We start from the raw sequence: 11,784 nt of genomic DNA, 5'->3' as shown, positions 1-11,784 counted from the left end.
CAGCCTCTGTGAACAATCTTCAAGCTGAAGAGTGGAAGAGATTAAGTCATCTAGCAGTGACCTCCATCTGTCCAAAAACTCAGCTTTAGTTTAGTTGTTAAAAAGTAAAAAAAAAAAAAATTCCAAGATTCAGGGTGCTTAAAGGCAGAGGGCCTCTTTAGTGAACAAGATCTACATGTGGCAATGGACTCATAAAGGCTGACAGCAACAGCAAGTAGCTAATTTCACATTTGCAATTCCTGGTTTAGTGCATTAGGTCATTATAGTCTTTTAAGTAAACAGTAAATAGCTGCCCTTTTACGCATTCCCCTACACATATTTCACAGAAAGTGGAATGTCCAGCCTTATATAAAGTGATTATCTTTCACGTGCACTGCTCTGCATAAATGATTTAACCCACTAACCAAACATCGTGAGGGGTTATTTTTCCAGACGTGACAAAATATGATGACACGATAGGTACAGTACGTTGACCTTTGTGTGTGGAATTAGACAGAGTGCTCCTTTAACTTGGTGAACACAGTGCAATTACTGTGTAGTGTACCAAACCATAATTGCCTATTAATTAATAGGGGCTCAATACAACAAGTGTTGCATTTAAATTTGTGTTTGTGGTTTATGTTTCATGCAAAACTTCCCACTAATGAGAGACCTTACTGTGTACAACTAAAGGCTCCTGGTCATTCATGCTCAACTTTCATTTTTTTTTATTATTATTATTATTATTATTATGTATTTGGCCATTTTCTTGATAGTATATGTCTGTACAAAAAAAACCACCTCAAATTATCCTTTTCTTTTATCAGGCTCTTTTCATCATTTCAGCTCTCTTGCAGACCATCCATTTACACTTGGACATTTTACCCACAGTTATATCTGTTCTTGCTTGCACTTTATTTTCACACTTTCTTCCTGTGTCCTCGCTCCGGTCCCTGCTTTCTGCCAATTTCATGCCAGGCCAGTCCTTGGGGAATCACCAAGGGCATTGGAAACAATCAGACAACTTGTCCCTCTCCTAAAAAAAAAAAAAAAAAAACAGACCTCTCAGTTTCTTAATAATGAACCATTTACTTCTCTCCCCGTCGCAATTAAAAAGCAGCAGATACAAAATATTTTTAGACATGGCACTCGTTTCCTATTTCACATTTCACAGTTCAAGATTATTTATCTAAACACAGCACTGTGCGAATGTGCATTCTGTGGCCCGGAGCTATTTTCCACATGGGCAACCGTGAAGTCATATTGACACTAAACATATGGTCGGCCCTGTTTTGAGATACACTCGCAGAGTCCCAACGTTTCACTTGTCTTAATGAATAATACCATGGTGGTTTCCAGCGTCTGGAATTAGTGGAATTTTTCAACAGCACCAACAATGCCTTCATGCATGAATTAGTGCTCTGCATTTCCATTTTTACATGGTGCTGAGGAACACAAGGGTTTGTAATTTCATCTCAGATATTACTACAGAGAGCCCCCAAAACAGAGACCCATCCCACTTGTAATAAGTGGCCCATTTTATGTTGATTCCCATTTAATTTCAGCCAAGTACACCCAAGCACAGTGTAGAGATTGAAGCATTTGAGCAAAATCAATGATATTTTATGATATTAAACTGGCAATCCTTAGTGATATATCCTTTTGTTATTGAAATGCATCTCTTTCAGAGAACCTTGGCTTTGAATCAAGAGCTATTCCTGTGCACACGCAATGGAAGACACCTAATACTAAGTGACGGGATAGGAAATGAAAATAATGAGATCTCATAAATATAGTTTGGAAGACAAACCATCTCCTGCTGCTCAGACTAAAGGAGGTATTTTTGTCCGCAGGCCTGATTTCACTGACCTCTGTGTTGCAGCGGGAGAAAGAAGATTTGTGTGTTTGTGTGCGAGTACGAGAGGCAAGCGTGCGTCTGCTGTCTCGCGTATGTTTGCGAAGGTCTTGTTATAGGGGCGCCATGACGTGGTAACATTCACTCTCAATCTGTGGCTTTCAAACCGCCCAGTGACCAAATAGGAGACCATCGTCAACACTGGTCTGAGGAGAAAAAAATATGACAAAAACCAACAACATACTCTGTTGAAAGTTTTCTTTTTTGGTCAGTTATGTATATTCAAAACAATCAAAGGTGAAATAAAATGGTGGTCATCACTCTTTTACTATGATACTGAGTGGTGTCACAGTGTTAGGGCCCCTAATAGATTTATGATTGCACTTCAAATTGTTCCCTAGGTTTAATGGAAGATGAAGGCATACACTGAAATAGAAAATGGCTGACAAACTCAAAAGAATACTTAAATTGGTAACTCCAAGACTTTGAGGTGTTGTTAGTAAAAGTAATTTTGGTTGTCAAACATTTAGTTTGTTTCTGTCTTACTGGTCTTGCCATTAACATACAGACATGTTTGAATTGTCAGAATTAATCAACCTTGTCTGCCCTTTTTCAATGACTTTCTCTGCCTGATGACTGAACCAATGAATTTTGATGATGTCAGTTGGAAAGTGTTTTCCTAGATCTTGATGACTCATAACTCCATAAACCTTATTAAGGTTGATTAGCAGTTTGTTGAGCTTGTGCTTCTGTGTTGTGCTTCTCCATAGTGTCTCTATATTTGTAATATCCAATAAGTAATTGGTTGTGAATATGTCATTAGTGTTTCTCGCATAGAGCAGTGCAAATGCAAACATTGCAAATGTCAGCACTTGACGTTTTTAGTTTAATTTAAGTCACTTTAATACATTTGCAGTAAGATTATTTGTTGTATAGTTAGAGTGGATACGATGGATCTAACCAGAGACGTCAGACTGTTGGAACAATGACTTTTCCTCCAGCTAAAGGACAATTTTCACAGTTTGCATAATTCCGTTCAACTCAATATGCATTTGTTTTGGTTTGTCTGAGCACTTCAAGATCACCAAAGTGTGCCATGCAAAGAAAGCAAACAAACACACAAACAAATAAATGGAATTGTCAGAGTTGTCATGTTGACATTTAAGGTGTATTGATTGATTCACAGCGGCGACTCATGCGTTGAGTGCCTTTGATCGGCACAGTGAATTCAATTATCTTTTTTTTCCAACCTATAGCTAACATTAACTCGTAAAAGATGGGGAAACAAAGATTATTTTATTCATCCTTCACTCTTCTGGCAGTTTATTCATTCGCAGTGCATTTTCCAATCCACAAAGCCTGCATGCTGAGCGTGAAGGCTAGTTTATAACAATGTTTTCCCATTCAGAATCAGTATAGTTTCAGATGCAAACTACTTGTGGTCATTAACTTACAGTTTATACACTGATTTAACATTAAAAGTACCTTAATTCTGGTTGAAGTAAGTCAATATGGTGTGAAGGGAGGTTTGCAAATAGTTCAAATGTCTTGCTCTAAAAACTAGCAAGCTGTTAGACCGTTTTCTCCCTTTACATCTTATCTTGTCACCCGCTTACACTAATTTAAATATGACATAGCAAATGTGTTTCTATAATAATCTTTATTTGTTCTTCAAACACACAATGCAAGGGTTCACTTGCTCTGTAATCACGTTGGTACTGTGAAGTGCACCAAGACTTGACCATTCACTGAGTGCAGAGGGGGAAATGACGACCAACCTATTTTCCCTTTAAAGTGAAATAATCAAAACAGGTAAACAAGGTGTTACTTATGCTTAGAAATAGAAATAGGACGGAGAAGTTAGAAAACAGGACATTTTGCAGCAGATCAGAAAGCAGAGATCAGAGAACAAACAAAAAATGCAAAATTGGTTATTCATGAAACTTCTCATTACCTTATACACTTTGGATAATTTCATTTAAAGTTGAAAATGTTTGGGCCAACAAGTACATGAACCAAAATAGAAAGATAGAACAATAACTTAACATAAAAAAAAAAATCTATTATCATGTCTTCCTTAAGGTAGTCATTATCACAATTATAATAATGATAATAATCATGAGAATGCTCCCTATGAGCCCTTGGAATCTTACAATGCCCTTTTTTTTGTTCGACTGCCTGATGAAATCATTCATCAGGCAGTCCTATGTTTGCCACTCAAACATAGGACACAGTGAGTTTAACACAAGCAATAAGCTACACATATTATTATGAATTTATTAATGTGAATATAAATAAATAATCGATCGGACTCAGTACTCACAAATCAGAATGCAGAAGGCATGGGTTGAGCCTGCCCTCTGTAAGTCAACGCCTCAAAGACGCTAGATTGTCACAGCCTTGCTCACCATATGCTTCTCAAAAGTTTCCAGTCAGTTGGAGTTGACTCGTTAACCCCCGGTGTCAGCTGTAACTCCATCTTGAAATCTTCCTCTACTCATTAAAAAAGGACGACGGAGCTGGTAGAGTTACGATCCGGGAGATGGCGAGCAAACATAAAGGTGCAGGTTAACTGACAGGCCAGATGGTCTGAGTTTTGAACCAAAGTCACTTTACTCCGTTCACCTTCCTCTGCTCTTACTGTACAGCAGTTGCTGAATAGGCAAATGCACCAACAATGAATCAAAGTAAAGGTACTTTTGGAACAAAACCCCCCAAAAAAACTATTATTAATACTGTATATGACAGTTTGCGATATTGCTAACCCTAAATGTGGAGCAGTATTAAACTGCTGCTCTATCTTAACATCTTACTCCTATACATTGTAAAGTTTAGTCCACCAGTTCCCGAAATAGAGGGTAAGAGGTCCAAAGTATCGCACGATAAGTCCGAGGGGTCATGATATGATTCATAGAGTCGGAAAGCAAGAAAAACAAAGACACATAAATATGTATTTTTTCCCCTCTAATCTTTGCTTTTCTGTCAAATATTAGATTAAATGACCTCCTGATCCTCCAAGAGGCATTTAAGTGCAGCTGTGTAAGGAATTCGGAGGGGAAATCACTTTAGGTTGAACTGCTAATGACTCACGGACGTTTGAAATGCAGTCATAGGGCTCCCTATTATCATGCAAACATGTCGTCAAGTCAAGGGTACAGGGACAGTTTACAATTCATGTTCTACTGAATATTTGAATTCTAATCAAATTATCGTCTGAAATTCAGTCCTTGTCCACAGTATAACCTGATGTTCCAGGTTGGACTGTTTCTGCTTTTTTTTCCTTGTAAGACATCTTGTAAGACTGGGAGCCACTGGATTCATTTGCATATTTTTATGTGGTCTTAAAATATTGCTCCAACACATGTGAGGAGCAAAAGATCTATAAACTAGAAGAACTGAACTAGAAGAAAATAGTCCTTTTCACATTAGAAATAATGGGCCCTCACAACCTGTCTCATTATTGTGGTGCCTCATTTGGCAAGACTATAAATGAGTGTCTGCACAATATGCTTTCTTTCTTTTTTTTCCCCACAGGATTCTTAGGTATTTTCCAGCATGTCTGTTCAATTTGTTAACATTTGTCCGATTTTGGGGAGTTTTAGATACGATAATGGCCAAATTTGGAAACCCCATGCAGGTTTAGCGAGCAGTAAAGCCACTGATAATGAATCCTGATGGCTTCGAGCAAACACAGCACCTGTCTTCCTGGAGAATTTCCTCATAGGTGTATTTGTATTATTTTCTCCCTCTGGTGTGCTTTGGATGACAAAAATGCTTTTTAAGCAACCAAAAAAAAAATGCCTTGGCGCTCATACTGGTGAATTACCAAATCTAAACTTGATTAAGTTTCTGGAAGCTTACGATGTGTGCTGTTTAGAAATTAATGGGTTGGAGACAGTTGTCTGGCGACAGAGAAAATAATACACACACCCACAAGTTGCATGTGTAATGCAGACAAGGAGAGTCTAGTCAAGTTGCAAGAACACATAATCATGTTGGCAAGATTCTTAGGATGCATTAAAATGGAGGGTGGTGAAAAACTCTGTGAGCATGTCAGTATTGAACACTCGACTCCTTTCAAACAAGCAAAGTGCATTTAATTGGCAACTTTGCTTTTATAGATGAAATAATTGCCCTGTGTTTGCTAGCACTCCACTGTCTCTGCCAGGACGGAAAGAAGTATTCAACAAATGGTACAGGCACAAACACTCTCGTGAAAATAGGCTACAGCACGTATGGATATTGATGACAGTGCAATACCAATTGGTGTAATTAATGCCCAGGTTATATTGGAAGGACATGGACAGTGATGTGGGCCATTTATCACCTGTGGGCTTGCTTATTCTCGCCCCATTGAGCCATTGGAATAGACTCGCTGAGCTGAATCTTAATTGCGGGCTCAACCCTAACAACCCCCCCCCCCCACACACACACACACACACACACATGAAGACAGGGGGACAAGACAGGAAAGTCAAATTGTTCACCTCCTCCCCTTCTTCTTTCAGTGCTCATCACTGCTGGAGTGAGGTGGGCAAGCGAAAAAGGTCGCAAATTAGTGGGGACTTGCCCTTGGAGTGGCTGGAATTGTCCTTGAAATTCACATGATGGGGCCTTGTTATGCTTCTGTAAAATAGATTTGCAAAGCTCAAGTCAAACATAGCCAGATAGGCATCCTTAGCACACACAAATAACAACTTCCCACACGCATTGTTTGCAAGGGCAGCACGCTGGGATTAAGTCTCGTAGTTGAAAAGTAAAAATATGAAGTTAGATGGAAGTAGCTTGGACTGAGCAGTTAGCCACTAGGTGGCGTCTCCACTGATTGCAGAAATACCTCCCTTTGAATGGAAGTCTATGGGAGAATGAACTGCTACTTTCCACTTGATTTATAACATCAGTAATAATTATTTCCTGATTGTTAATGCTCTCAATTGTTAGTTTCACCTCTTCTTCAATAGAACATGAAGTCAGTTTTATAGATGATGTTCCCATTTAGAGGAAAAGAGATGATAGTGCATGACACACATGAGTGGACACAATTGTGAAATGATGGTCTATGGGAGTGGCTTATATATAAAAGAAAACAAAGAAGAAGCAGGTCCAGATGAAAAAAGATAATGTTACATTAGATTACTTGACAGTTACTGATGCTGTCCCTTCCTTGTTGTCTCAAAAAATCTGTCTATGATTATTTGTGGTTGGAAGATGGACTGGATAAGAACAACCACTGAGAGTGATGGTATATATTGAGGTAGTTCAGTTGGCTCTACATTTTATTCTTATTGATTTTATGAATGTTTTAAAAAGCCTTTAATTTGGAAGTGCCAATGTATCTCCCATTTCATATTTGAACATGTTTTACAGTGGCAGCAACAACAAAAGTTAAATTCCCAATCCTGGTGTGGGAGTCCGTCACACACTCAGCAGGACCTGGAGTAGATTACAGTTTACAACAGATTACAACTCCTGAGGAAATGTTTCTTAGCCCCTCAGACTGACAGCAGAAGAGGATTGACCTTTGCCATGCCCTGAAATAAACATTTACACTTCTACAATACACAACACTGTGTAAAGAGATGAAAGAGCACATCAAACCAAACAGCAAAAAAGAAACCATAAGACAAAATCACACTCTGCCAAATGGAAAATCGACATGGAGCTTGCAGGTCTGAGTTTACTCCAATTGGTGCGAATGTCAGAGTCATTTTGTTGAAGATGTGCCATGTATAATGTGTTTCAGCGGGAGAAATCCACACTGATTCACCAGCTCTACTGCCAGTATCACCTGGCGGGATCTGCTGCCAACATCGCCTCACCGTTTTCTCACAGCATTTTGGAAAACATTCCCATGGGGCTTTTTTCCCCCTTTCACTTTCTTATGTCGTGTTTAAGGTGGAGGGACACATGGCTTGTCAGAGGGGTGTCTAATTCAAAAACATAAATGTCAGCGAGGAAGCGAGGGGAGTGCGCGGTAGAGGAGCGGGCATGCTGTGAATACTGACAAGCTCTCATTATCATCACTGTGTTTTAGGGAGTCGGGGCCAGGCGGAAAAAAGGAATAGAGGACCTGCGCGGCAGAGGGGACGGGGGATGAGAGAAAGGAGACAAGGAAGAGAGAGAAAAACATTGGCATTCAGGAGGGAGATGTGGAGAGAAGAGATTGATGGGAATGTGGAAATGGCAAGAAGCGATGCATAGTTGACAGGTGGACGCAAAGGGACATGGAGAGACAGATTGTTTTTGCTCAAATGGTTGTTATACCTTCCCCGATCGTTGTCCCTGTGGCCATTAAGAGGACGATTTTAGCCAAAATACAATTTCTAGCCAAGATGACAAACGGACTCCGGTCACCTCCCCTCTGCCTTGTTTTGTACATCATCACATCCCCTTTGTGTTGTTTCAACATAAGTTCAGTTCTGTGTGACAAAAGCCTTGTTTTTTATGGAGCGGCATATTATGCGAGTGGTGGATTGTGTTCCCATTTGGAGGCAAATGGATGATAAAGCATGGCATATATTTGTGTGATTGACACCTGGTGTTGTCCAATGGGAGCCTGGTTGCAGGTGTCGTTTGTGAACTTGTCATGTCGCCAGTCAAATGTCGCAAATCTCAAGGATTCAGAATGGAGGTTTGTTTTGCAAGTATGTCCATTTGCTTATATGGTCTGTTGTGTTTCTCCACCTAGACCACTGCGCTTGGTATCAAAAATGAGGATGGAACGGAGCACTTAGTGTGGTGCTCAATTGAAAGACAAATAATTCCATAACATACCAAGATGATCACAAGGGCCTTTCTGCATGGAGTTTGCATGTTCTCCCCGTGTGTGCGTGGGTTCTCTCCGGGTTCTCCGGCTTCCTCCCACAGTCCAAAAACATGCAATGTGGGGATTAGGTAAATTGACCATAGCAGTGAGTGTGAGAGTGAATGGTTGTTTGTCTCTATCTGTGTGTGGCCCTGCGATGGACTGGCATCTGTCCAGGGTGTACTGATATTAGGATGTAGCTGAGATTGGCACAGCACCCCCCCCAACCCTCTGGTGGAGGATAAAGCGGTAGATGATGACTGACTGGCCAAGATGATCTGAAAACAGGGATCAATTGTCAAATTGTTGTTATGATTTCTCTCAAATTCTTCTCTCGGTCCGTTAACGTGTGCAGGAAGATTTCAGCCAAAAGCATTATTTTTTTAAAAGAAAAGCAAAGTCAAACACACTCTAGTCCCCCCATGTCTTCATTGTTTTTGTACCTCATCACATCCCTGTTGTGTTGTTTCATCATTAGTTCAGACCCCGAGTGACTAACTGTCTGCTTGGCCAGCGCCGTGTGAAAAATGCAAATATTGCGACTGCACTCAATTATGAGATGCACTGCAAACAAGACACTGACACCCCTCCTCCCATCCCGCAACCACTTGTATCAATATAGGGGAGGGAGGGGTGAGATATAATATCATATGATAGACTGCTGACCTTTTTCTGAGATCAGAGGCATCGGCTGGATGACAAATGACCTGTTAACTCAGGCCAGAATGCTGACGGTGAGCAATACAGAGTCCCTACACTTTGCAGTCTTGCCTCAATCACTCTTAAACATACTGATAAAAGTTCAGTTCAGACATACTCGGTATTTGATGCTGGTAAAATGGGTATAGGTGCACAAGAGGTGAAACAAAGCTTCCTCAGACAAAGATGTTCGAGCTTCATTTTTAAAAAGGTGTATTGATCCTGTCTACATCTGCAAGAAACAAAATAGATGGACACTTTTATTTCCTCCCAATACACCACACGGTTTCTTCAAGCAAAATAATCAAATAATAATAAGAAAAAAATGTTTGTTTTGTACCTCAGGAGACATTTTGACACAACAAATACTTGTTTTGCCAGGCTTTCTTATCACCAGGATATCACACCAATCCAAATTAAAATGTTGAGACCCATTCCTTCTTACAAAAAAGGTTGTTGTCTTGCAATTTTTTGTCAACGCATTAACCGAAAAATTAGGAAATGGCAGAGAGAGTGGAAGAGTGGAGAGAGTTGTGAAAGTGTGATTTTGTCCTTACTAGTAAGTCGTCCATGGGTCTCACCAATAGACATCACCATTTTTTAAATGAAATTCTAGTGCTCCAAATCAGTCATCTAATTGCTTTTCAGCACACAACCTGAGTGGGAATAAAGCGATTCTAAGTTCTTGAACTGCTGCAGATGAGAAAGGAGACATCTGCAGTGTACACTGCGTGCACAATACATCTCTAGCTTTCTCCCCCGTCTTTCAGCTTGTCCCTTCATCCCGGCGGTTAAAAACACTCCATTCCATTCCTCAAGTTGACTCTCAAGAATAACTGCCACCAGCACTGCAGTGCTGTGCCATCATCTGGCTTCTCAGAGGGGAGTGGTGGCACTGCATGTGTGACTGTGTGGTGTTTACACGAGTGTTTGTGAGCATACACCGCCATCCATCCCCCCCCTTTATCCCCTCCCCTCTTGCCATCTCCGTTGAACTGATTGGCATGGCAGCACAGTGAGTGCAGACACTAATCTCAAGTGCCAGGCCGAAGTCATCGCTTCAGCTGAAGTAATGCTGCCGCAGTAAGTCAGTTAACCTAGTGACAGTGACACGGGTGCTGAGGGTCTGCCAGGTTAATGCAGTTACCTGACACCAAGTCTGACAGAGGCAGAGGGTCACAAGTTCAACATCAACTGAAGGAACTTTTTTTTTTTAAACTGTAGTGGCTAACTTTAATATATATATATATATATATATATATATATATATATATATATATATATATATATATATATATATATATATATATATAAAACAGATACAGAATAATAAAAGAAACTTTACAAATTACAAAATGTTATATGCTGCAGCTTTTAAACACGAGTCAATACAATTTAGTGAAAACAGTGTACAGTGTCATCTAATGGTGAGACAGCAACAAGCGGCGGATTCTCCTGCTCACCACCCCATGTGGAAGAAAAGCATACAACTTAGTATGTCTGTAAAAAGCATAGCAGAACAAGATGGCCACCCCCAAAAACCAAGGCCCTTTTTTTTGTTGAAGCAATTATACCTTTATACAAACAGACTTATCTTAAATTGATACCAATACATCCTTACACTGCCTGTTTTTTAGAGTTCTATATTTGTTCTGGCTGTCATCTTTATGTAAATAGTGTAACAACCAAAAAGGTAAAACATGGCAAGACTTGTTGAATGCTAATGAATAACTAAAAGAAGCTAATCGGCCGATTCTGTCACTCCACTTACAGAGGTAATGCGTTTTAATGTGAGGACTCAACATTGTCATTTTGTTTTGGCAATAATGACACAAATTTAAAATTAAGTATGAGGTACTCCAGAGTATTTAACAGTGTCACTGCCATTTGTGTGTGCCTAAAAGATGCTGCGTGTGAATAGCCTTATACTCCTGGCAATGATGCACCAGAGGAGGTTAAAGGTCTTGCTCAAGGGCACACTAGTCACAATCGTCAGTGGAGCAGTAGATCCCCCCTGCTTTATGAACAGGCATGTAAAATATACACGTTCAGACCCGATGACATAAATCCTGAGCATTCCAGAGGTGACACAGGTGGTTTTATCACACATTTTATCACGCCCATGCCCCAGTAGCACAGAGATAGAAACATTAAATCAAAAACAGTAACTGAAGAGTGTGTGTGTGTGTGTGTGTGTGTGTGTGTGTGTGTGTGTGTGTGTGTGTGTGTGTGTGTGTGTGTGTGTGTGTGTGTGTGTGTGTGTGTGTGTGTGTGTGTGTGTGTGTGTGTGTGTGTGTGTGTGTGTGTGTGTGTGTGTGTGTGTGTGTGTGTGTGTGTGGTGGAAGCACATGGTTAATAAAGGGGGCAGGAGCATGGCTGCTGACAACAGGGTGACATTGTGTACATAAACATCTGTTTTGTTTATTCAAGACAGGCCACTCCCTGG

Source organism: Solea solea, chromosome 3, assembly GCF_958295425.1.
Source record: "Solea solea chromosome 3, fSolSol10.1, whole genome shotgun sequence".
Classification (NCBI taxonomy): Eukaryota; Metazoa; Chordata; class Actinopteri; order Pleuronectiformes; family Soleidae; genus Solea; species Solea solea.
The sequence above is the reverse complement of the archived record's forward strand: the minus strand, read 5'-3'. Positions refer to the sequence as shown.